The sequence below is a fragment of the Pseudophryne corroboree genome, chromosome 5, assembly GCF_028390025.1.
Source record: "Pseudophryne corroboree isolate aPseCor3 chromosome 5, aPseCor3.hap2, whole genome shotgun sequence".
NCBI lineage: Eukaryota > Metazoa > Chordata > Amphibia > Anura > Myobatrachidae > Pseudophryne > Pseudophryne corroboree.
Genome location: NC_086448.1, coordinates 578,206,205 through 578,233,744, shown reverse-complemented (window position 1 = coordinate 578,233,744; position 27,540 = coordinate 578,206,205). Strand labels below are relative to the sequence as shown.

The following is a 27,540-nucleotide window of genomic DNA, read 5'->3' as shown; positions in this document are numbered from 1 at the left end:
TATGTGGCTAGGATGCACAAGCCGCTTCTGCCGATTAAAATGATATGCAGCATGCCTATATACTGTGTGAGACTGTGGCTGTATCTGCATATGAAGTGCTACACACAGAATATAGGCATGCCGCATATCATTTTAATCAGCAGAAGCTGCTGATGCCCCTAGGCATATCAAATGCCCTAGGCAATTGCCTAGTTTACCTATGCCTATGGCCGGCTCTGATGAATGTGGTGAGCATAGATGATTCCTTGTCCAATGTGATCTGCCAGAATTCCACCTCTAGAGTGGTAAATATCTTTACATTTAGTTTTGCAGCTATTACTTGCCCCACATTTATGACAGGGTGATGCGGTGACATGATATCACATTTGGCGCCAGCGTAAATTTTTATTTGATGCCAATATTTTCACAGTGGTGTCTGGGGTGTTTTCTGGTGGAGCGTCTAATGTGAAACATTAATTAGTTAAATCATCACAGAATATGAAGAAATAATTAAGTTCATGAGACAGTTCCCTGGATGAAGAAGGCCAGCCATTCAGGACAATGGTGGTAATTCAGAGTTGATAACAGCAGCAAATTTGTTAGCAGTTGGGCAAAACCATGTGCACTGCAGGGGGGCCAGATATAACATTTGCAGAGAGAGTTAGATTTGGGTGGGTTATATTGTTTCTGTGCAGGGTAAATACTGGCTGCTTTATTTTTACACTGCAATTTAGATTTCAGTTTGAACACACCACACCCAAATCTAACTCTCTCTGCATATGTTATATCTGCTCCTCATGCAGTGCACATGGGGGGTAATTCCAAGTTGATCGCAGCAGGAATTTTGTTAGCAGTTGGGTTTAACCATGGGGGTAATTCTGAGTTGATCGCAGCAGGAACTTTGTTAGCAATTGGGCAAAACCATGTGCACTGCAGGGGAGGCAGATATAACATGTGCAGAGAGAGTTAGATTTGGGTGGGTTATTTTGTTTCTGTGCAGGGTAAATACTGGCTGCTTTATTTTTACACTGCAAATTAGATTGCAGATTGAACACACCACACCCAAATCTAACTCTCTCTGCACGTTATATCTGCCTCCCCTGCAGTGCACATGGTTTTGCCCAATTGCTAACAGAATTCCTGCTGTGATCAACTTGGTCGCTCAACTGGTGTCAACCTAAGGTTGACACACCTTAGGTTGACACCAGTTGAGCGACACACCTTAGGTCGACATGGGCAAAATGTTGACATGGGCAAAAGGTCGACATGGAAAAAGGTCGACATTAGTTTTTAATGTTTTTTTGGTGTAGTTTTCTTCATAGAGTGACCGGGAACCCCAATTAGTGCACCGCTTCGCTCGCCATGCTTCGGGCAAGGTGCTTCGCTGCGCTCCTCATGGGTTACCGTTTCCAATTGTAGTCCACGTGGATCATAAAGTATGAAAAAGTTAAAAAAATGAAGAAAAAATGTGAAAAACTCATGTCGACCTTTTTCCATGTCGACATTGTTCATGTCGACCTTTTGTTCATGTCATCCTAAGGTGTGTTGACCAATTGGTGTCAACCTAAGGTGCGTCGGCCTTTTTTGTGTCGACCTGGAGTCCAGATACCATGCATACTGTAGCAGTATCCAGTGTTAATTCCTTCAAACATAATAATAGTGCACTAGTAACATCTTCATAAGTTCCACACACAATCCTGTCCCCGATGAGCTCACTTGCTAAGACACATTTCTTTGCAAGTAGTTTCAATATGTCAGCATATAACTGGACACTCGCAGTGGGGCTCTGTGCAGCAGTGTTAAAAGAATGTCTGTCCAAAATAAAAAAAATTACTGGTAAGCAAATCTCAGTGTCTCTGTATACTCTTGATCCTCCCCCTCCAAACAGACAAATGTGGAAGCTTTGTTACAGCCTTAGCCTCAGCTAGGTTGCACAATATATATGCCTGTATCTTTTCTAACTTGCCTGTGTTCTGTACAGCAGTATACACGCCATTCCTTCTTAAACTTGAGACATGCGTCTGCTATGGCCTTGTCAAAAACTAGAGGATCTATGCTTCAGAGACCTTGTACCATCACAGCCAGAATTCTGACACCATGTAAATTGGCCTGTGTGCAGAGCACCACAGGTCTCTGAAGAGTTGCAGAAGTGTGTCTTCACTACCTGCAAATCATACTGAACAATGGCTACAGCCATTCCTGTATAACAAAAACTTCCTGTGTACCAAATTTTTCCTGTATGACGAGTGGAGGATAGAAATTATGCAATCCACATACAGTATACTGTGCATCTAAAATTCTCTCCTGCTATGCCCCGATGATCATAAATGTATTCAATGCATATGGTATAGTGGTGCCAAACTGCAATGTTTATGGGGTTAAAGATATGTCAAATGCATACAAGCCAATATATGTCCACAGTATGGTAAACTGTAAGCAAACAGCATGACTACATATTTCCCCCAGCTGAGGTAGATGCTTTCAAACCATGTATTCTTCATAATGCAATTTGTATATTATACCAGGGCAGGATTTATATACCGTACATGTGATTATAAATAAGATTTTACTCACCGGTAAATCTATTTCTCGTAGTCCGTAGTGGATGCTGGGAACTCAGAAAGGACCATGGGGAATAGCGGCTCCGCAGGAGACTGGGCACAACTAAAGAAAGCTTTTAGGTCACCTGGTGTGCACTGGCTCCTCCCACTATGACCCTCCTCCAAGCCTCAGTTAGGACACTGTGCCCGGACGAGCTGACACAATAAGGAAGGATTTTGAATCCCGGGTAAGACTCCTACCAGCCACACCAATCACACCGTATAACTCGTGATACTATACCCAGTTTAACAGTATGAAAACAACTGAGCCTCTCAACAGATGGCTCAACAATAACCCTTTAGTTAACAATAACTATGTACAAGTATTGCAGACAATCCGCACTTGGGATGGGCGCCCAGCATCCACTACGGACTACGAGAAATAGATTTACCGGTGAGTGAAATCTTATTTTCTCTGACGTCCTAGTGGATGCTGGGAACTCCGAAAGGACCATGGGGATTATACCAAAGCTCCCAAACGGGCGGGAGAGTGCGGATGACTCTGCAGCACCGAATGAGAGAACTCAAGGTCCTCCTCAGCCAGGGTATCAAATTTGTAGAATTTTGCAAATGTGTTTGCCCCTGACCAAGTAGCAGCTCGGCAAAGTGGTAAAGCCGAGACCCCTTTGGGCAGCCGCCCAAGATGAGCCCACCTTCCTTGTGGAATGGGCTTTTACTGATTTAGGATGCGGCAGTCCAGCCGCAGAATGCGCCAGCTCAATTGTGCTACAAATCCAGCGAGCAATAGTCTGCTTAGAAGCAGGAGCACCCAGTTTGTTGGGTGCATACAGGATAAATAGCGAGTCAGTTTTCCTGACTCTAGCCGTCCTGGAAACATAAATTTTCAAGGCCCTGACTACGTCCAGTAACTTGGAATCCTCCAAGTCCCTAGTAGCCGCAGGCACCACAATAGGTTGGTTCAAGTGAAAAGCTGATACCACCTTAGGGAGAAACTGAGGACGAGTCCTCAATTCCGCCCTATCCATATGGAAAATCAGATAAGGGCTTTTACATGACAAAGCTGCCAATACTGACACACGCCTGGCTGAAGCCAAGGCCAATAACATGACCACTTTCCACGTGAGATATTTTAGATCCACGGTTTTAAGTGGCTCAAACCAATGTGATTTTAAGAAACTCAACACCACGTTGAGATCCCAAGGCGCCACTGGAGGCACAAACGGGGGCTGAATATGCAGCACTCCTTTCACAAAAGTCTGAACTTCAGGTAGTGAAGCTAGTTCTTTCTGGAAGAAAATCGACAGAGCCAAGATCTGTACCTTAATGGAGCCTAATTTCAGGCCCATAGTCACTCCTGCTTGTAGGAAATGCAGAAATCGACCTAGTTGAAATTCCTCTGTTGGGGCCTTTTTGGCCTCACACCAAGCAACATATTTCCGCCATATGCGGTGATAATGCTTTGCAGTTACATCTTTCCTGGCTTTAATCAGCGTAGGAATGACTTCCTCCGGAATGCCCTTTTCCTTCAGGATCCGGCGTTCAACCGCCATGCCGTCAAACGCAGCCGCGGTAAGTCTTGGAACAGACAGGGCCCCTGCTGCAGCAGGTCCTGTCTGAGCGGCAGAGGCCATGGGTCCTCTGAGGTCATCTCTTGAAGTTCCGGGTACCACGCTCATCTTGGCCAATCCGGAACCACGAGTATTGTTCTTACTCCTCGTTTTCTTATTATTCTCAGTACCCTTGGTATGAGAGGCAGAGGAGGGAACACATAAACTGACTGGTACACCCACGGTGTCACTAGAGCGTCCACAGCTATCGCCTGAGGGTCCCTTGACCTGGCGCAATATCTCTCTAGTTTTTTGTTTAGGCGGGACGCCATCATGTCCACCTGTGGTCGTTCCCATCGATTTACAATCAGCGTGAAGACTTCTGGATGAAGTCCCCACTCTCCCGGGTGGAGGTCGTGCCTGCTGAGAAAGTCTGCTTCCCAGTTGTCCACTCCCGGAATGAACACTGCTGACAGTGCTAGTACGTGATTTTCCGCCCATCGGAGAATCAATGTGGCTTCTGCCATTGCCATCCTGCTTCTTGTGCCGCCCTGTCGATTTACATGGGCGACTGCCGTGATGTTGTCTGACTGGATCAGTACCGGCTGGTGTAGAAGCAGGGATTTTGCCTGACTTAGGGCATTGTAAATGGCCCTTAGTTCCTGTATCCAGAATCATACCCAGGAACAGTAGACGTGTCGTCGGAACCAGCTGTGATTTTGGAATATTCAGAATCCAACCGTGCTGGGGTAGCACCTCCTGAGATAGTGCTACTCCCACCAATAACTGCTCCTTGGACCTCGCCTTTATTAGGAGATCGTCCAAGTACGGGATAATTAAAACTCCCTTTCTTCGAAGGAGTATCATCATTTCCGCCATTACCTTGGTAAACACCCTCGGTGCCGTGGAGAGTCCAAACGGCAGCGTCTGGAATTGGTAATGGCAATCCTGTACCACAAATCTGAGGTACTCCTGGTGAGGATAGTAAATGGGGACATGCAGGTAAGCATCCTTGATGTCCAGGGATACCATGTAATCCCCCTCGTCCAGGCTTGCAATAACCGCCCTGAGCGATTCCATCTTGAACTTGAATTTTTTTATGTATGTGTTCAAGGATTTAAAATTAAAAATGGGTCTCACCGAACCGTCCGGTTTCGGTACCACAAATAGTGTGGAATAGTAACCCCGTCCTTGTTGAAGTAGGGGCACCTTGATTATAACCTGCTGGGAATACAGCTTGTGAATTGCCGCTAGCACAGCCTCCCTGTCTGAAGGAGTAATCGGCAAGGCAGATTTTAGGAACCGGTGGGGTGGAGACGCCTCGAATTCCAGTTTGTACCCTTGAGATACTATTTGCAGGATCCAGGGATCCACCTGTGAGCGAGCCCACTGATCGCTGAAATTTTTGAGGCGGCCCCCCACCGTACCTGGCTCCGCCTGTGGAGCCCCACCGTCATGCGGCGGACTTGGAAGAAGCGGGGGAGGACTTTTGCTCCTGGGAACCTGCTGTTTGTTGCAGGTTTTTTCCCCTACCTCTGCCTCTGGACAGAAAGGACCCGCCTTTTCCACGCCTGTTTTTCTGAGTCCGAAAGGACTGTACCTGATAAAACGGCGCCTTTTTAGGCTGTGAGGGAACATGGGGTAAAAATGCTGACTTCCCAGCAGTTGCTGTGGAAACTAGGTCCGAGAGACCATCCCCAAATAACTCCTCACCCTTATAAGGCAAAACTTCCATGTGCCTTTTTGAATCTGCATCCCCTGTCAACTGGCGAGTCCATAAGCCTCTCCTAGCAGAAATGGACAATGCACTTATTTTAGATGCCAGCCGGCAGATCTCCCTCTGTGCATCTCTCATGTATAAGACTGAGTCTTTTATATGCTCTATGGTTAGCAGAATAGTGTCCCTGTCTAGGGTGTCAATATTTTCTGACAGGGAATCTGACCACGCAGCGGCAGCACTGCACATCCATGCTGACGCAATAGCTTGTCTAAGTATAATGCCTGAGTGTGTATATACAGACTTCAGGATCGCCTCCTGCTTTCTATCAGCAGGTTCCTTGAGGGCGGCCGTATCCGGAGACGGTAGTGCCACCTTTTTAGACAAACGTGTGAGCGCTTTATCCACCCTAGGGGGTGTCTCCCAACGTGACCTATCCTCTGGCAGGAAAGGGAACGCCATTAGTAACTTCTTAGAGATTACCAATCTTTTATCAGGGAAAGCCCACGCTTCTTCACACACTTCATTTAATTCTTCTGATGGGGGAAAAACTACGGGTAGTTTTTTCTCCCCAAACATAATACCCTTTTTAGTGGTACCTGGGTTTATATCAGAAATTTGTAACACCTCTTTCATTGCTTCAATCATGCAACGAATGGCCTTAGTGGACATTAGACTAGACTCATCGTCGTCGACACTGGTGTCAGTATCCGTGTCGACATCCGCGTCTGCCATCTGAGGTAGCGGGCGTTTTAGAGCCCCCGATGGCCTTTGAGACGCCTGGACAGGCACGAGCTGAGAAGCCGGCTGTCCCGCATTTGGCATGTCGTCAAATTTTTTGTGTAAGGAGTCGACACGTGCACGCAATTCCTTCCATAAGTCCATCCACTCAGGTGTCTGCCCCGCAGGGGGTGACATCCCTTCTATAGGCATCTGCTCCGCCTCCACATCATTATCCTCATCAAACATGTCGACACAGCCGTACCGACACACCGCACACACACAGGGAATGCTCTAACAGAGGACAGGACCCACAAAAGCCCTTTGGGGAGACAGAGTGAGAGTATGCCAGCACACACCAGAGCGCTATATAATGCAGGGACTAACTGAATTATGTCCCCTATAGCTGCTGTTATATATACTGCGCCTAAATTTAGTGCCCCCTCTCTCTTTTTTACCCTTTTCTGTAGTGTAGACTGCAGGGGAGAGCCAGGGAGCTTCCTTCCAGCGGAGCTGTGAGGGAGAAATGGCGCCAGTGTGCTGAAGGAGATAGCTCCGCCCCTTTTTTGCGGACTATTCTCCCGCTTTTTATGGATTCTGGCAGGGGTAATTATCACATATATAGCCTCTGGGGCAATATATTGTGGTATTTTTGCCAGCCAAGGTGTTTTTATTGCTGCTCAGGGCGCCCCCCCCCCTAGCGCCCTGCACCCTCAGTGACCGGAGTGTAAAGTGTGTATGAGGAGCAATGGCGCACGTGCTGTGCGCTACCTTGGTGAAGACTGATGTCTTCTGCCGCCGATTTTCCGGACCTCTTCTTGCTTCTGGCTCTGTAAGGGGGACGGCGGCGCGGCACCGGGACCAAACACCAAGGCCAGTTCCATGCGGTCGATCCCTCTGGAGCTAATGGTGTCCAGTAGCCTAAGAAGCCCAAGCTAGCTGCAAGCAGGTAGGTTCGCTTCTTCTCCCCTTAGTCCCTCGCTGCAGTGAGCCTGTTGCCAGCAGGTCTCACTGTAAAATAAAAAACCTAATTATATACTTTCTTTTTAGAAGCTCAGGAGAGCCCCTAGTGTGCATCCAACCTCGGCCGGGCACAAAATCTAACTGAGGCTTGGAGGAGGGTCATAGTGGGAGGAGCCAGTGCACACCAGGTGACCTAAAAGCTTTCTTTAGTTGTGCCCAGTCTCCTGCGGAGCCGCTATTCCCCATGGTCCTTTCGGAGTTCCCAGCATCCACTAGGACGTCAGAGAAATATATGTTTGCAAAACATATATTAAAAGAAAATGAGAAATGTAAGATGGGAAAGGTGCCATAAAACATACAGTATATTCTTGCTTTTGCTCATAGTCATCTATAGCTTTTAGATTTTAGACATACCATTACACATCCTAAAATCATGCACTTCGGCTTGTGATTTCTGTGGTAACAAAACTAACTAACTGCCGGAATACATTAATATATGGATGAAAAGCACAGGAGGAATCCAGTATTATTACGCTGTACATATATTAAGTCATACTACAATCTAGCAAAATAAAGTAAACTGAAGGTGCACAATTTCTTTAAATTTTATAAATATTTAGCAAAAATCATTATGAACTTTTTGTTATTTTAAATGCACATAGTCTAAACATACTCTTTCTTAGCACAAACAAATACATAATCACTTGAAATGTGTACTGTAATGGTACTATAACATAATCAGACTTTCTTATTTGCTGCCTGATCATAGAGCATTAGGTACATTAATAAACTAAGAAACTAAAGTTATACATTGAAAAATATTTACCATACATTTTGGGTTGTGGTATCTCCAAAAGTACAGCACAAGGTCAAAAGAAAACTATTTCTTCCTTCAACCCTAAAACACTTAGAAGAGTTGGGTCTGATTTATGAATGTATTTCCACAATCTAGTTGGAAATGTGTAATGTCTGTGCAACTTGGCAGAAAAAAAGTTGAGGGTAATTTGAAGGAATGTTTCTATTCCACTTTATTGTAAAATTATCCCATGTTACCTGCTTTAATCCCCTGAAAACAAATTAAATCCTCACTAAGCTGACTTTAAATCAATAGTTTCATTTAAGAATGGTGTGACTTAATAAAAATAAAAAACTAACCGCTCCAGCCAATTTAAAAGGGAAATAAATCATTGCACAATGAAAAAAGGCAGATTTGACTTGTATATCAGTGAGGACTTTGTTGAAATAAAGAACTTGGTGTCTAAATGAACTTCAGTTATATTGCAAGTCACAAAGATAGCATTCAAAAGCTCTCTATGCAATGAACATGCTAAAAAATATTTTATAGAAACATTTGTCCAAAAGACGGTAAAGAAGGAAGAGCAAGCTATTTAACTGAATCTTGGGCACACGTCACCTGCTTTGTCATAACTCTAATCATTTAACAGGTTAAATTATACTGTTGACAAATATTGTTTGTACTACAGAATGTACAGTAGTAAAAAAGCTAATGCTGAGATCTTGATGGAGAATTTAAAACATTACACCAGCACACTGTCACTGCTTTAGAACAGATGCTCTGAAAGAATATCTTCCAGTTTTGCTAAACACATACATGACCAGAACAGTCGAGAATGGCCAATCTTCTGGATCACTTTGTTGCAAACTGTTCTATGGATGATTGCTTACAGACTAGCAGCAGCTATCTTTGGACTAATGTCTTTACCATACTTGATAATGATCCTCTTGCTTTCAAGAGGATTATTATTGGAGATTGTCATAACTGTCAACCCATAAACAATTTTATAGTGGGTAAATGCCCCAATCAGTTGCAATATCACACCATGTGTGGGACATCAAGGATGCTGATTTGAAAGGATTTAGGGGTCTACTCCTGAAGCAGTGAAAAGTGTGTAGATGTGAGCCTGTGGAGAAGTTGCCCATGGCAACCAATCAGCTGCTCCCTACAATTGTATAGTATGCAAATTATAAATGTTATTTCAATGCTGAATGGAGAAGCTCCATATCTTAAGGTGATGGCCAGTTTTCAGTTGACCAACAACTTAAAAGGCTAATAACAATGTATTCTATAAGCATATCACAATACAGAAACAGTACCTGCTCCTCTTGTATTATTGCAAAAGCCCAGTGAATAAAGTATTTGGTCCCAAATCTACTTATGCTGGTATCATACCAGCTAATTAGAACCCATCCCTATAGCATAAATATGTACCGCTGTACTGCCTTAAAGGTTGATCATGTAAAGTGCTCTCCCTAGGTCCAGCACATACGGCAAGTAGCAAAAAAGCAAATAAATCAGTTCTGCACCACCCATTTCATTAGATGATTATTTATTTTGTCAAATCCTTCAAAAAATGTGCATTCTGTAAGTCTAAAATACCGGCAACTGATTGGACTTTATGTTGATTCGATAAGTGATCTTGTTCACAAAACAGCAATTGTTTCATATTATAATGTAACTCTTGCATTACACTCTTGCTATTTATTATCAATCAGTAATATGTAAAAAATATAATTATTAAAATCTAATTAGAACTTACAGTTGACAGTGCTCCATGCCTATGTACATTTGGATGCCCATATCAATGAAATTTGGTGATTGGTGCTGTTTGAAACCTATTCAAACCACTGTTAAAGGATAGTGTCTCCTCTATGACACTGAATTAATTATATTTGTAAATTAAATTTTTTTAAACACATACCTCTAACCAAATCCTTTGTTTCTTTACCTTTTTGGAATATAGTGCATACCCTATATTCCACTGGCTTCTTTATTACAATCTGCCACAGACCACAAATAAGCATACAATGCCACTCATGTCACCACTAGTCAGTCATAGGAATCAGTCATAGGGCAAAATGTAATAGAGTGAGAGTTTCAGAAAGTGAGAGATTTGGTAAGGTGTTTCAGTTTTTTTTAAAGTGGCAATCAATTACTCTGCAAAACCAGGTTTATCTTGCTGTGATTGCCACTTTAAAAAAAACTGCAAAACCTTACCAAATCTCTAATTTTTTGAAACTCTCACTCTATTACATTTGGCCCATAGAGTGTACTTTTGGCATTTTAAAATCTTGCTTTAGATAAGGGGTCATATCTAGAGAGGAGGAGACCCATGTGCAGGCTACGTTGGGGCCCCCTCCTCTCTAGCCGGCAGCAATGTAGAGCTCTGGGCATTAAGGTCCCAGAATCTAGAGTGCATGCACAAATCTCCGGGAAAATGGTGCAGTGGCCATTTTCTGAGAAATTTTCCTACTGTGCATGCTCAGAACACCGGGAAAATGTGCCGCGCCATTTTCTCTATGATTTCTGCAGTGCTGCTGCTGCAACGCGGGACTCCGATGGGTAAGTATTAAAAATAATGGGTGCAGTATGGGTCTCTGATCCCCGGGGCTTGTAGCTTCTAAGAAGAAATACTGTACCAGCACACAGCATTTAACAAATTATTTTGAGTTATCGCAGCTTGTCAGAGATTTCAATATTAAACAATTCTGAGTCTGGGTTTGATAACACTAATTAAGGGTTTTTGTACTTAACAGGAGGCAAAATTTAAAGAGCAATATTTATTTTACAGTTTAACTCACAATGTTCGATATTTACATGACCAGGTTACAAAAAGGTTTGCACAATCTCATCTCTATTTATACATGCCACTATCATGCAACAAGAAAGATTAGATGTATTTCTTCTTATCCACTTTTGCGTGAGATGGATGTTTCTGTTGAAATGCTAGGCATAATTCCAGAGGATATTGAATTGAATACAAATTTTCTTGTTTTGAAAAGTCGCTTCAAGATTTGGCTGTCCTTTGAGCATTGGAAAATGTCCCACCTTATCACTGTTCCTGAAGTGTTTCCAGACAACCTCTATATCAATATCTATCTATCTATCTATCTATCTATCTATCTATCTATCTATCTATCTATCTATCTATCTGTCTGTCTGTCTGTCTGTCTATCTGTCTGTCTGTCTATCTATCTTGCCAGCAGTTTTTTTTGTGTTTGCGTGTGTGTGTGTTTGGGTGTGTGTTTGCGTGCGTGTGTGTGTGGGGGGGGGGGGGAGTGTCCTCTGTCTTCCATCCCTCCCCCATCATCCCATCTCTGTCTCAAGTCCCTCTCTCTTTCTTCTTTGCCCCCATTCTTCAATCTGTTCTCTCTCATCTCTGACCCCCTCCCTCTATTTGTCTCTATCTCTTTTTTTTCTGTCCTCCACCTCTCTCTCAATTCTGTCCCCTGTAACTCTCTCACATTTCTGCCCACCTCTACCTCTTGCTCTAATCTTTGCGCCTCCTATCTACCTCTGTCCCATCTCTGCCCCCTCTACTACCAACTTCTCTCTCCCTATTATCTGTGTGGGACAGACCCTCCCTGGGCCTATTATCTCTGCCCCCCCCCCTCCTTGTCTCTCTCTACTATCTCTTTCCCCCATCTCTTTTATCTCTGTACTCTTCCTCAATGTTTCCCTCTATCTGCCCATCCTTCCCCCTCCCTAATGTGTTTCTCTCTCATCTTTGTCCCCTACCTAGGGACAGATTGGAAGGTCCACAATAAGCATATAGGGCCTGATCTAGCCATGTACATAACTACAAAGAACATATCCAATGATTGTGGGACTGTGCTTGTGCAGGACCTGTTCTGTGCATGTATAGAAACAAGTCCTGCATGAGTGCACACAGTGTCCCCATGCTCAGCTGAGTGGCTCAGGCCATTTTGGGACAGGAAGGGTGTGGAGACGGGGCAGCATTCTACACAATGAGGGTTTTTCTCCCACATGTTGTAGGCATGCAGAATCCAGGGTGTGCATCTTCTGATGCATAGTTCCTGGCCCCAGCAGCATAAACAGTTGGCCATCCTGAGTAACCTGAGGATTATTCAGATGGCTGATGTTCACGCAAGTGATCCGATCTTGCATCTTCAGATACAGCAGTAGATCACATCACAGATACATACAGGAGGCATCTATTTACACATGACACCTTCTGGTGCATTTGCATCATTTAGCAGTAGCAGCTGTGGCAAGTGTCACAGCTGCTGCTGCACTGCATCCATCTCTGAATCCCACCCATAGTCTTTATGAGGAAGGAAGAGGAAGTGTATGTTCTAAGGGCTTCTATAGGTGTGAGAATTGCCTTCTGTGTAGGTAAAAATAAAACAGTTAAAAATAAACAATCAGGTAAATATTTTATGCAATTTGAAGACAATGGCAAAAATATATCAATCATTTTATAACCTGGGATTCCAAAACTGTAATTTATGCCCTGGAATACAGTTGTAGTTTTCCCTATGTACTGTAGGGAAAACAACAAGTGCACTTAAAACCCACATTTCAAGCATATTTATAATATTCAAGAAGGAATGGCCACACATTCAGTTCCCTCTTATTTTAAAAATATACATCAATTTTCAATTGTTGACTTTTGGGGCATTGAATAAATTACCAATATGTGGGAAAAACAAAATTTGGATAAGGCAAAAATGCAATGAGTTTTCAAATTAAAAAACTCTAATCCTTAAAGGACTCAATGACAATTTTGAGTTAAAATGTATTCTCACATAGGGTTAATATTATTTTAAACTGGTATTAATTGCTATCATGGTATTAATCGTTTAATTACTGAATGAAGATTTACAATGTCATTCTTGTTTTATACATACATTAATTTGTATATATATATTTTATGTATATTACAGATGAACCTTATTTCTGGAAATACAAGACTATTAGGAATGCAGGAAAATAATTTAAAGTAATGTTTCCTCCATTCTATGATGTGTTACAAGCCTGGTTTTCAAGTCAGCCACTATGTAAATGGTAAGCTATCATTATGAATTGCATTAGACATATACTCTTTCTGTATTGCATTACATTCCCCATTTTCATCTGCTACCGGTATAAACACTGGTCATTGAAGATACACATTGGGTGGTATTCAATTCTTTCTACCCCCTTTCACACCTGTTCTGTTTCTGCTGACGGGCATGGTATCATCATTTCAGCTTGCTACCCCTGGGGTAGCAAGGCACCCAACCCTTTACGCAGCTAAACCTGATTACATTGGGCACAATATGTGCAATAACGGGGATCATTTAGAAAGGAGATTGGGTGTGATATATCATTTTAATACCACCCATTGACACAACAATGAATAAGATAGAATTGAAACACGTTGAAGGATCACAGGACACCTGGACCATTTTTACTTTGATGAAAACTGGGAGGAGACTTTTTTATTACGCATTGTGAACATTTTGCACTATCAGACTGCTTTTTTATTTTTTTGTCTTGTTTGTGACATCTGGTGACATCCATTAAGTTAAAGGGGCCTATTAATCAAATATTTCCCAAAACCACTTATTTTTGGGTTGAGTGGAGGTTCGGTGGTACATGTGAATATTAAGTATTCCCTAAATGTACAGTATATATATGTCAGTGGTACAGAATGTCTTATTGCCGTGATAAGAAATTATAATTATCTGGTCAAAAACCTGGTAGTTAATAAATGGGCCCCTTAGTCTGAAGCTTTATGTTGGTTGAAGTGCTTTAAATTGGTGTACATTCCTCATTATTTATAAACCTCATTTCCCATGTCCCCTCCCACTGCCTTAAATTGCTAACATCAATCATTTAGAGTCCATGGTAAAATAGTTTTTGCACTTGGTGAAGTGAATCCTTGTCTTACAAGTTAATCAGCAGAGATTTTCTAATGTTACAATCTCCTTTAAATGACTTTAAGGAAATCCATCCATCTTATGGTAGTAACCCATCAACATAATTTAAACAATTTTACTTACATCAAAAGAATGTAGTACTGTAAAGCAGACTGTCAAAACATCATGACCTTTCCTCTCTCTGTCCTGGTTAGCAATAGAATAGTATGCCTTAGTTAGTCACTCATCATATTTCATTTTGTTTTGAAAAGTCGGTTCAAGGTTGTTATACCCTTCATCACAGATTACCCAGTGACAGTCCTAGTTATCAGCATAGTTAATCTTTAATGTTCTCGCTTATCTGGCCACTTGTGAGGCATGGTGTGTCTCTAGCAGGATACAATATGTAACGATCTCCAAGCCAGGACTGAATGTTAACAGTGGCTTTTAAATACCTTAAATGATTGTAGTTGGCATGGTTATTTGTTAGGTGGCAGAAGTGGGCTCTTCTGATAGTGCATACTCATGGTTTTATAACCAACGTTATTGTGGGTATGCTCAACCTGATGGAAGAAATAGGAGAAAGAAATCACAAGAGCCACTACCCTGATAAGTACAGTCTAAATACAGACCCTTTTTGTAATCAAAATGCATCACAGCTGGTGTACTGGTTAGCATACTTCCCTGATAGCACTGCAGTTTTGGGCTCGAATCCCATGAAGGCCCTAACTAAGTGAAGTTTGTATGAGCTTCCCATGTTTACATGTGTTTCCTTCAGGTGCTCCAGTTTCCTCTGTAAAATCATGCAGGTAGGTAGAATTGGATTCTGATTAAAAAAAATGATACTTAGTGCATGTGTGTGTCCATGTGATATAGGAATATAGGGGCAGATGTATTAACCTTGAGAAGGGATAAAGAAGTAATAAATCAGTGGAAAGTGCAAGGTGATAACTGTTAGGATATGGTGCGCTCTGTACCTGTCTTCTTCTGTGTATAAGTCTATGGGTGCATCCCCTAGTACTACTAGACCTCTAGTGCCAGGAGTCACTCGGAGGCAGAGTTATATGATGTAGGTTCCTGTTGCTCCATCTCTCAGAGAGAGTGAGGAGAGTGTGACACACAGAGACTGAGAGACGGAGGGGGTAATTCAGACCTGATCGCTCGCTAGCATGTTTTGCAGCACTGCAATCAGGTCAGAACTGCGCATGCGTATGCACTGCAATGCGCCGGCACATCACACAGGTACAAAATGGATTGCCGCTCAACGATGGGTTTGTGCAAAGAATCCATTTACACAGGCGATCACAAGGAGATTGACAGGAAGAAGCCGTTTGTGGGTGGTAACTGACCATTTTCTGGGAATGGTTGGAAAAACACAGGCATGTCCATGCGTTTGCAGGGAGGGTTCCAGACCTCAATTCCGGTCCCGGATAGGCTGAAATGTTTGCAGCTGCTGATTTAGTCCTGGGCTACTCAGAGACTGGACAAGATCTGTTTGTACATCTCTGCTACACATGCGATCGCACACTTGCAAAGCAAATATACACTCCCCTATGGGCGGCGACTATCTGTTCTCAGCAGTGCAAAAAACCCCTAGCAAGGTCTGAATTAGGCCTAGAGTCCTGTGTACAAGTGTGCAGAGCTGAGACTGGGAGCAGATCTCAGCTACAGAGACTCACAGTGCTACAGTGCATGCATAATCTTCTCTGCAGTGGGAGTCAGACTGCATGGCTGTGCAGTCCTCCATGCTTTACCACCACAGACATCTCCTGATAAGTACCACTACCAAATGCTGTTACCTTGTGTGATATATGGGCTCCTTAAAAGCGCTATCAGTGTCACATCTGAGTCACTTGTGTACACTAAATAAACCTGTGTTTAAGTCACTACGTGTGTGGACTGACGATACTGCACCAGATAACCCAGAACACTCTGCCAACAGGTTATAGGCCCAATCCAATGCCCAGACCCGTGTGTACTTGGAGATTAACCCCCTGAGTGCTGTTGAATAATCACAGTGACACAGTTTAAAGTGACATTTTATACAAGTGCAGAAAGGATGTAGAGCACAAGACACAGCATGAACTTTGCTAAGCTGAAAGGTTCAGAGAACTATGCTACATGGAAGTTTGCCATGGAGATGCAGCTGAAGCGGGAGAAGTTGTGGAATGTTACTATAGACCCGGGAGCAGGTCCAAACCCAGATGACATAGACAAAGCCATCATGACGATAGGTTTAGCGGTGGAGCAGCATGTCTATTCAATAGTCAGTGGGACATGTGGACAGCTCTGCAAAATTCATATTGCATGCTATATGGAATGAAACTGAGTTCCTGCAAGGACATGAATGATTACATTAGTAAGTTATTGTTGATAGCTCAGCAGTTGGCATCTGTGGGGGCACAGGTGGACAAGAAAGAAGTAGCAATGGCTATGTTACAAAATCTGATGCCAGAATTTGATTTTTTTGGTGGTAGCGTTAGAGTCAAATGACACTAAACTGACAGCAGAGATTGTAAGAGCCAAGTTGCTGCAGTCCCAAGAATGTGTTCCCGTCGACACCATAGCTGAGGGAAAGTCCAGAAAGCACAAATTCAATTGTTTTGTATGTCACAAGATAGGACATAAAGCTTCAGATTGCAGAATGAGAAATTCCAGTGGTGTGCAGAAGCAGAGTGACAAACCAAACAAGTCAGCACTGAATGTAGCAGACAGTCACAGGAAGGATTGCTAGTACATGGACTCAGAGGCCACTAGACATTTCAGTTGCAATAAGTATTGGTTCCATTCTTTAACACCATGTGTTCCCACTACAGTTACAGGGATTGGAAATAAGGCCCTTAATGTATTACAAGCTGGGACAATCACAGTACGTTTAAGAATTAGAGGTGAGACAGTTGTTACAGATATCCAAGATGTGTTGTACATGCCTGATTTAGGAAGTAATCTCATTGCTATCAGCATCCTAGAGAAAAGAGGCTACAAAGTCCAATTTCAGAAAGGGCAAATGTATGATGCGTAATAAAAGAGGCACTGTTATTGCTTCAGCAACCCGGTGCAATCAACTATATGTCCTGGACACTGAGGAGTGTACTGCAATGATGGCTACTGAGGAAAAAAAGTCAATGGAGCTGTGCACAAATGCTTGGATCATATCGGATATGACAATGTCCAGAAACTGCTAGATGGAATGGTAACAGAGATCACAGTGAGCAACGCTGAAAGACCCATGTGTGAGAGTTGCATAAAAAGCAAGTAAACTCGCAACCCATTTCCAAAGTCAGTTAGTAGAGCAGAGACACCGTTAGCTCAAGTGCACACAGATGTGTGTGGTCCAATGGAGGAAGAATTAATCAGTGGCTACAGGTATTTCATGACTCTCACTGATGATGCCACAAGAATGACACATGTGTACTTTCTTATGGAGAAGAGTGAAGTTGTCAACAAACTTGTTGAGTACAAAAACCTAGTGGAGAATCAGACAGGTTTGAAACTAAAGATCCTGATATCAGACAATGGTGGAGAGTATGATAACAAAGGCTTAGCTGCATTCCTTTGAAAATATGGCATAAAGCATCAGCTAACAATTGCCCACACACCGGAACAGAATGGCGTGAGTGAGCGTGCAAACCACACAATTGTTGAGAGAGCACGGACTATGTTAAGTGATGCTGACCTAGAAAAGAAGTTTGGGCAGAAGCAGTATCAACAGCAGTATACCTAAAGAATTGTGCACCTATAGTGGTCATCAAAGGTAAAACACCACAGGAGGCGTGGTCCAGGAAAAAGCCAAGTATCAGTCATCTTTGTGTCTTCGGGAGCAAAGCTTTTGCACATATACCAAAGGAAAAAGGGAGAAAGCTAGATCCAAAAGCAATAGAATGTATAATGCTACCATAGACCCTGAGGGTAGATACATCATTTTAGACGTCGAACTGTACCATTCCAGATACACCCTTGTCAATATCTATGCCCCGAACATCAACACGCATCATTTCCTTCAAGACCTAGGACACCTTTTACGCAGTAGATGCAATTACTCTTTAATCCTTGGAGACTTTAATATGGTGGAGGATCCTTCCCTCGACAAGTCTCCCCCACTCTCGCGATGGGTGAGCACATTACACAGGCACCTCACTACATTTAGACATGATTTACACCTATCAGACCCATGGCGGTTGTTAAACCCCACGGACAGGACCCACACCCATTTGTCGCTGGTTCACGGCTCCCTTTCCCGTATAGATAAACTCTATGTCTCTGATGACTGAGATGACGGCCATTCGACAGGTTGATATTTCCGACATTATTATATCGGACCATGCCCCCGTACTTCTGGCCCTTTCTTACCCTCAGATGCAACCTACTGACCGCATCTGGCGTTTACCCCATTACCTGGCCCACTCAGATGATTTTAAGGCATATCTCATCCACCACTGGAACAACTATATTGACAACAATCTAGATCAGAGGTTCTCAAACTCGGTCCTCGGGGGCATACACAGTGCATGTTTTGCAGGTTTCCTCACAGAATCGCAAGTGAAATAATTAGCTCCACCTGTGGACCTTTTAAAATGTGTCAGTGAGTAATTAATACACCTGTGCACCTGCTGGGTTACCTGCAAAACATGCACTGTGTGTGCCCCCGAGGACCGAGTTTGAGAACCTCTGATCTAGATTATTGGGACCGCCCAGTTCTCTTCTGGGATGCCTCCAAGGCAGTGATGAGGGGACATATCATTAGTTATATTTCCCGTAAAAGGAAGGAATCTAAAATTGAATATGACAATCTCAAGGCAGCAGTACACGACTCACTTCTACTACACACTACGAACCCCTCTTAGGACACGCTAGCTGCGTATAAACAAACTAGACAATTGCTTGAATCCTACCTAGCAACTCAAGCCCGTCATTCCCTGGAATACACAAAACATAAGTTTTATCGCTGGGGAAATAAGGCAGGCAAACTTTTAGCTTCTCTTTCCAAGCCACCTAACCCTTGCTCCACAATCACCTCTTTGAAACATCCTTCATCTGGAACTGTACTAATCAAATCCAAAGACATATTATTACAATTCCAGACACACTTTGAATCCTTGTTCCACTCTTCTCCTATTGACAACATTTTACAAGACACCTTCTTTACTGATGACACATTACCAAAATTAACTTCAGAGCAAAGAGAAGTCCTGACAGGAGACGTCACAATGGAGGAACTTAACTCTGTCATTTCTAACCTCCCTCATAATAAAACCGCTGGCCCCGATGGTTTCTCGGGGGAATACTACCGTATATTACAACCCCATTTAACCCCTACTCTATTGGAATTGTTCAAAGGCATTCAGACACGCAAACTATCTTATTTTACCGTTAATGCCGCTCACGTTATCCTTCAGCCTAAACCTAACAAAGATCCAGCTTTACTGACATCCTACAGACCAATAAGCCTGTTGAACGTCGACTACAAGATCTTAGCCAAAATTTTAGCCACACACCTTCAGACCATTCTCCCCGACCTACTAACTGATAACCAAATGGGATTTGTCCGAGGTCGTCATGCTACCAAATATGAACGGCAATAGCAGCGGTCGCTATGGCAAATAATTCCGCCAGAGAAACGAATATGCTTTTAAGTCTGGACATCCATAAAGCATTTGATATGGTTTTATGGCCACATCTATTTAGAATACTGGAAGGGAGGGCTTTTGACACAGGATTTATAGATTTAATACATTACCTCTATCTAACCCCCTCAGCATCTTTGCTACTTAATGGCCTGGTAGGATCTCAATTTACTTTAGAAAGGGGCACGCATCAGGGATGCCCACTATCCCCCTTATTATTTAACTTGGCCTTGGACCCCTTATTACGATCCCTGCAACTAGACCAAACTTTTCAAGGCATTAAACTCGGAAACCAGGAAATAAAAATTTCTGCATTTGCTGACGACATTCTCCTTTACATTGGTAATTCGGAAACATCCCTCCCTTCCATTTTACACAAAATTGACCACTTCAGCTCCATTTTGGGCCTATACATCGACATGGACAAGTCCACTGCAATGTCATTGGGAGGCATGGCTGGGCGCCCTCATTGGGCCCAGCGGTTCTCGTTCATATGGGCAACACATTATATCCCCTATTTAGGCATTCTATTGCCTTCTAATTTACATTCCTTATACAGATTAAATGTCACCAAAACGATCGCTGCGCTCGACGAGGACGTAAAATCATGGAATCGCTTACAACTATCATTTTTGGGCAGAGCTAATCTCCTTAAAATGATTGCGATCCCACGCCTACTTTACCCCATCCAATCATTACCAATTCTTCTAACAAAAACCGACTCTCTCCACATTAACTCAACAATTCGTAAGTTTATTTGGAATGGTACTAGAGCCAGAATCGCCTTGCGAAAACTACAACTACCAAAGCATAATGGAGATATAAATTTTCCAGACATTTTAAATCACAACCATGCGGCCCTCCTGCGTCACTTGAGAGATGGATCTCTAAGACGTCAACATATACTAATACGCCCCTGGAGCAAACTTTTTGGCTGATTGCGATCTCACTTGTTTCCTCCACCTTCATGACCAGGAAGTTTCGGAGCTGATACGATCAAATCCATTATTATGGTCCACTAGGCGGCTATGGCACATATTGCGCCATAAAAAAGCCTTAATTCATATCACTCCCTCCACCTGCCCTTGCTCAGAAACCCCAACTTCCTTGATGACATGGCTGCTCACCCTTTCACTATCTGGAGTGTGGCAGGCTGGTACACCCTAAGATCATTTGTTTCTGTCACCCAAAAATGCACCCTAACACCCAGTGAGCTATCGACTGAATACCCCGTGTTGAACCCTTATCCTCTGGCACTCTTACAATCACGATTTTATACTACCCATGTCTTGAAACATTTCTCTACTATGGATTGGAATAATCCCTTGGATATCCTTTTGACTCACCCACCACCTCAACGCAAAGCTTAATCCATTCATTACAATTTCTTAAGGGAAATTCTGAATAATGCTGATATACCGGAGGGAATGTCAAAATGGCTACTTCATTTCCCGACCCTAACAATGCCGACTTTGGAGAAAGCTTTAGTGTTTTCTCAAAAAACCTTGTCGGCTAGCATGTATACTGAATTATTCTTAAACATCTATCATAATACATATCTATCGCCTTTAAAACATTTTCGCATAGGCACCTCAGAGAGTCATACTTTCTTACACTGCCATCAAGAAGAAGCAGACACTTTTCACTGCTTATGGGCCTGCCACATAATACAGTATTTTTGGCACCTAATCCGCAGATATGCGGAGGCTAAATTAGTTAACCATGTCCCCTTCACTCCGGAATGGGCGATCCTAGGGATATTTGACCCTAATCAACGAATAGCTCCGGAATGTAAGAAACTCCTACTCGCCCTTAGTGCAGCTGGGAAGAAAACTATATTACAAGGCTGGTTAGATAGTACACCACCACAAATACCTTTATTCTTAACTAAACTTAACTTCATTTTTAGGATGGACTGGATGGAGACACTGTTGCATAAAGACAAAATGGTGGAAAAATTCTTTCTAATGTGGGAATCCTATATAGCTACATTACCTCTTTCTACTAGAATGCAACTTCATCATAGCTTAAAGAATACTGTATGGTATCTCACAAGGTTGGCGGTACAGGATCCGCCTATTTCTTTACTTTAACTCCCCCCGGGCTCCGGGTGCAACTTGTACTATACAAATTTATACTGCATTGTATATCCATACCGAATCTTAGCTTCACTGGCCTCTTTTGCAAATAATGACATGTTTAAGTATATTTTTCCTTGCACTCTCCGTTGTTTTTTTTGTTTTGTTTTTTAATTCAGACAATTTTCAACAATCACATGTATTGAATGACATGACCCATCAATCTATTGTTTGTAATTTCTTACTGTTTTGTTTCTCTTTTATAATGCCTCAATAAAAGAAATGTTTTTAAAAAAAAAGAATGTATAATGCTCGGCTACTGTGACGAAAGCAGAGGATACAGACTTTGGGATGATACAAGTAAACTTCTTAAATCCAGAGGCGTGGTATTCTACAAGACAGCACCACTAACTGGAGCAGTGGAGAAACAACAAAATGTATTATTGGATGTACAGGCAGCAGAAAGCGTGTCTGAATCTGAGAGTGTCAAAGCAGACAAGTCAGAGAACAGAAGTTCCACGAGGAGCAACAAAGGTATTCCATCCAAGAAATACAGTGACGAGTATGCAAACATAGCTTACCTCAAAACATACAGGAAGCAAAGTCAAGTAGTTATTGGACAGAGTGGAAGTCAGCAATTGAAACAGAACTGTCAGCACTAAATTATAAAAGTACATGGACTATGGTTGATAGACCAAGCGACCGTAAAATGATTAAGAATAAGTGGGATTTCTGCAAGAAGTTGAACACAGGACGGGACAGTAGCTCATTACAAAGCCCGCTTTATTGCCAAGGGATATACCCAGAAGTATGGAATCGATTACGTAGAGATCTACTCACCAGTCACAAGATATAGCACCTTAAGGTTAGTGATTGCGGTTGCTACACTACATGATCTACTGTTGTATCAACTAGACTTTGATTCCACATTCCTTAATGGAGAATTGATTGAGAAAAAATATATGGAACCACCTGAACTATATGCAATAATTTCCAAATACGGAATGACAGATGCAAAACCAGTAAGTACTCCCATTGATAAAAGTACAAAGATGGTCAAGGCCATGTCACCAAGGAGCAAAGGGGAGATAGAGGAAATGCAAGAAATCCCTTATCAAAATACCATTGGTAGTTTGATGTATGCAAGCATTGGGACATGTCCAGACATCACACATGCATTGAGTCGGGCAAGTCAGTTTGCAAATAATCCTGGGAGACAACACTGGATTGCAGTAAAGAGAATACTAAGGTACCTCAAAGATACAAGTTCACTAAAGCTGAAATTTACAAGATCATCAGATACCAGCTTCAAAGTATTCTGTGATGCCGACTGGGGATCAGATGAGGATGATAGATATTCTTATACTGGATACCTGTTTGCAATAGCAGCCATAAGCTGGGCAAGTAGGAAACAACCCACGGTTGCTCTTTCTACAACAGAGGCAGAGTACATGGTGCTCAAAGAAACTTTGAAAGAAGCGCTTTGGATAAAAGAGACTTTATGCGAATTAGGTCTTCTTTACCACAGTGAGATCATCAACATAAAGTGTGATAACAAGGGAGCAATTGATCTTTCTTGTAGCACAAAGCATCATGGATGGTCTAAGCACTTTGTTATAAGACATAATTTCATTTGTGAGTTGGTGGAAAACAAGTCCGTCAATGTGCAATATGTTGCAAATGAAGAAAATATTGCTGACATGTTGACAAAAGGACTGTCATCACACTTGCTACTTACATTTCTGATGGAATGTGGACTAGAATATGGTTAATGTTGATTTATTCTTACTGTTTTTGCTTCACATTATGTTTTTGGTTACAGGAGTGACTTTATTGATTTGTTTGATAAAATGTCATTTTTTTGAAACTTATGACTGGAAACAGGCTTGAGCGCGGGGGAGTGTTAGGATATGGTGCACTCTGAACCTATCTCCTTCTGTGTATCAGACTATGGGTGCATCCCCTAGTGTTAGACCTCTAGTGCCAGGAGTCGCTCGGAGTCAGAGTAATATGATGTAGGTTCCTGTTCCTCCATCTCTCAGAGAGACTGAGGAGAGTGTGACACACACACACAGACTGAGAGGCAGAGTCCCGTGTACAAGTGTGCAGAGCTGAGACTGGGAGCAGATCTCAGCTACAGAGACTCACAGTGTTCCAGTGCATGCATCATCTTCTCTGCAGTCCGAGTCAGACTGCATGGCTGCACAGTCCTCCATGCTTTACCACCACATACATCTCCTGATAAGTACCACTACCAAATGCTGTTACCTTGTGTGATATATGGGCTCCTGATTACCACTATCAGTGTTACATCTGAGTTAACTGTGTACACTAAATAAACCTGTGCTACTATTTAAGTAACAAAGTGTGTGGACTAACGTCATTGCACCAGATAGCCTAGAACACTCTGCCAACAATAACACACCAGCCAATCATTCCAGATTTGAAAAATTACAGTTAAAAGCCTACTGGCTGGTGCATTATAGCATTATAACCCTGCACTTATCACTGCTTCATCACTTCTTTAACCCTTCTCCAGGCTTAATACATCTACCCCATACATTGTAAGCTCCACTGGGGCAGGAAATTATGTGAATGGTCAAATATTCTCTGTAAAGCACTGTGTGTGCTATATAAATAACTATTAATAAATAACAATAATAATAATAATAATAAAAAAAAAAAACTTCTCAAAACTAAATGCACGAATAGCCTGACTGCTCAATTATAATTAAATTCTGCATACAGTAAAATTCATGACAGTGTTCACTTACATTTAATACCCACTTTTAAATACACAAGATTTCTCTTCCGTATGTTCTATTTTAGGATGTCTTTAAAACATTAGATACATACTGTAGCATATAAATATTCATTTATGTATTAGCAGACTTAAACACATTAATGGAAGAAGAGTTTACTTTGCAGGATACATACAGTATCAGACCACACAGCTTTCTTAGCTATCCATTTGCTAAGTAGTAAATGTGTAGCTGAAGTGACATTTTCCTCATGCTCAGATTGATTCATTAGCTATCCTACAGCTTTGATATACTGTAAGTGCATTCAAAGGATTATTAATGAAGAGTTATATAGTGCAACACAGTTTATGCTTATGGTCTTTCTTTTCTTTCCAATTAACATCACAAGGTCATTGCACTGGTATTGTCCTTCTGCAAACTGGCACTTGTCTGTTATTTACACTTTGGATTCTTTTGGCCAGAAGCCTAGCAATGAAATGGACAATCAAAAAGACAACACTTAGCACAAGTAAAAGAAAAGCAAAATATAACAAAATACAATGTAATCTATCTATATATTTAGCTATCAACTAACTATCTATCTATCTATCTATCTATCTATCTGTCTGTCTATCTATCTATCTATCTATCTGTATGTATGTGTTTATAAAATACAATAAAAGTGTACATATATCAAAGAGTGCCAACAGTAGCACAAATTAAATTTTATAATATGTTTGCTAATCATTAATCTAAACTGTTATGTCCTACCTCTAAATGTCAAATAATAGCAGACAGGACAGGAGACAGAAAAAGAATCCATAAACTGTTTGGGTCGCAGCATGGAAAAACTCACAGAAATGTAGGTCCAGCACACTGGGTCAGACTAAACTATTACCAGCACATGAATAAAAAAGCTTAATAAAGAATGAGTATCCAATAGGATGACTTCTGAAGAGCCAGCATCCTAGTCACATGATCCAGCCAAAAGAACAAGCTTTCTAAGGAATAAGTTTCAGTAGCTGTGACAGATTTTATTAGAAGAAAGAGAAAAGTTATGCTGACTGTGGTCATCTAGCAACCAATGCTGAAACCCAGACTGCCCAAGTTGCCATGCAATAGCAACAAGAAAGGCGACACCAGGTGTTGGAGAACACTACTGCGATACTCCATGCTTATATTCCAACAGGGGGGCTTCATATCCCTAACCAAAATGGCCACCTAACCCTATGACAACGCATGTGCGGCACCTTGCCACAGTGCCACCCTGGGACACAGATGTCTTCCACTTTGCCTGAGAGAGACCTGTCATTTCTGCCTTAACATCATCACTAGAGAGCCTGGTATCGCATGCATTCCGCACCACTATCCAGGTCCTTGCCCCTTCAGCTTCACTACATAACTATGCTAACTGCACTCTAAAAGTATATACTTTATGCAAATTTATGTAGTGTCTGTATTAGTCTGTACTTATGTATTTGTTTTGTTTTTCTCCTTCTACATGCTATAGTACCTTTGTAGGACCTTTCTATATAAATAACTATCGTAATAATTAAAGAAATTCTGAAAACAAAATAATGAAATATTTATTCAAATGCATTTTGTCACAGTGTGTGCCCATCTCTCCGTGTTGTTTTGGTCTGATTTCTTTTTCAGTAAATCGTTATCATCAGCACTGATTTGCATACATTCATATTTTACTCATGTAGAGTTAGTCACAAAATGTGCATAGCTGACTGTAAACATTAGCAAGTGCAAAAAAAAGCATATTTCACCCATATGCATAGATCAAGATGTACCACAGTTGGCTAAAGTAACATGTGTATTTGCACTTAGACCATGTTGTAAATCATTTATTTTATGGGCAACAGTTGCATTTGCTATTAGTTATCAATTAACCTACAAAAAACTCTTTAATATAGCATAAAGAAAAAAAAAAGAAAGAATGAAGGTTCCTTAAAAACGCTGATAAAAGTGTAAACTACATCTTGCTCCGTGGAAAGCACAAACCATTGTTAGTTGAGAGTTCACAGCCAATCAGAAGAAATGTGCTAGTTTATGCAACTGTTATCTTCATTAACCGCTATTTACACATGCCCCTGGCCACCTTAAAATACCACAGCTTTCCAAAGTATAGAGGGAGCTTTTTCAGGTTCTGCACGTTTGTGTTGCATTGCAAAAACAAATCTTTAATGTACCTGTCTTATGTTATGTTACAACCCCTGTTTTGCCTCTATTATCATTCCAGTTGCAGGTATGTACATCAAATAATTATCCATACACCTATAGTTTTGGTCATGTGCAGTGCAAATTCATGCAAAATAGGCATAACACTCTGCATCAGCCAATATAATCTTTTTGTGAATTAAAAGATAAAAAATTAACTTCATGGGGGCATATACATAAACACTTGAGGATAGATAAGTTGTAAAGAGATAAATTACCAGCAATTCATATCCTTACTGCTGCTGTGTTTGAAAAATGACAGGAGCTGGTTGGAAGAAACTTTATCTCTCTCCACTTTATCTCTCTCCAAGGCTTAGTACATAAACCTCTAGATTATAATTTTATTTATTATTAACAGTTTCTTATATAGCACAGCAAATTCCTTTGCGCTTTGCAATTGGAAACAACAGTTATAAATCAAACCTGCGTAATAACAGATAGTCATAGAGGTAGGAAGTCCCTGCTTGTAAGCTTACAATCTATAAGGAAAAAGGCATTGTACAGTACACAAGGAAAGGTGCTATCTATTGCATAATAGTCTACGAGATTTCAAAGGTTCTTGGTGGACTGTATTATATGGTCACACAGAAATGTTGTCATGAGGTCTGGAGGATGGGAAAGTGAAGAAAGAGAAAATATATGTGTGGACTGCACAGTGGGTATGTAATTGGAAAGGAAAGTTTATGAATGTAATGTGTGCAGTTATGGAATTTAATAAGCT

The 27,540-nt window shown here is 41.7% G+C and overlaps 1 long non-coding RNA gene across 2 annotated transcripts in view; it reads left to right on the top strand.

The window, feature by feature from the left end:
- The window catches only part of LOC134928067 (uncharacterized), a 284,893-nt gene that overhangs the window by 127,606 nt on the left and 129,747 nt on the right, over positions 1–27,540 (top strand). For both annotated transcript variants that reach the window (XR_010177818.1, XR_010177819.1), the window contains exon 6: positions 13,194–13,314. This is a non-coding gene — a long non-coding RNA (uncharacterized LOC134928067). The remainder of the gene's footprint in view (positions 1–13,193; positions 13,315–27,540) is intronic.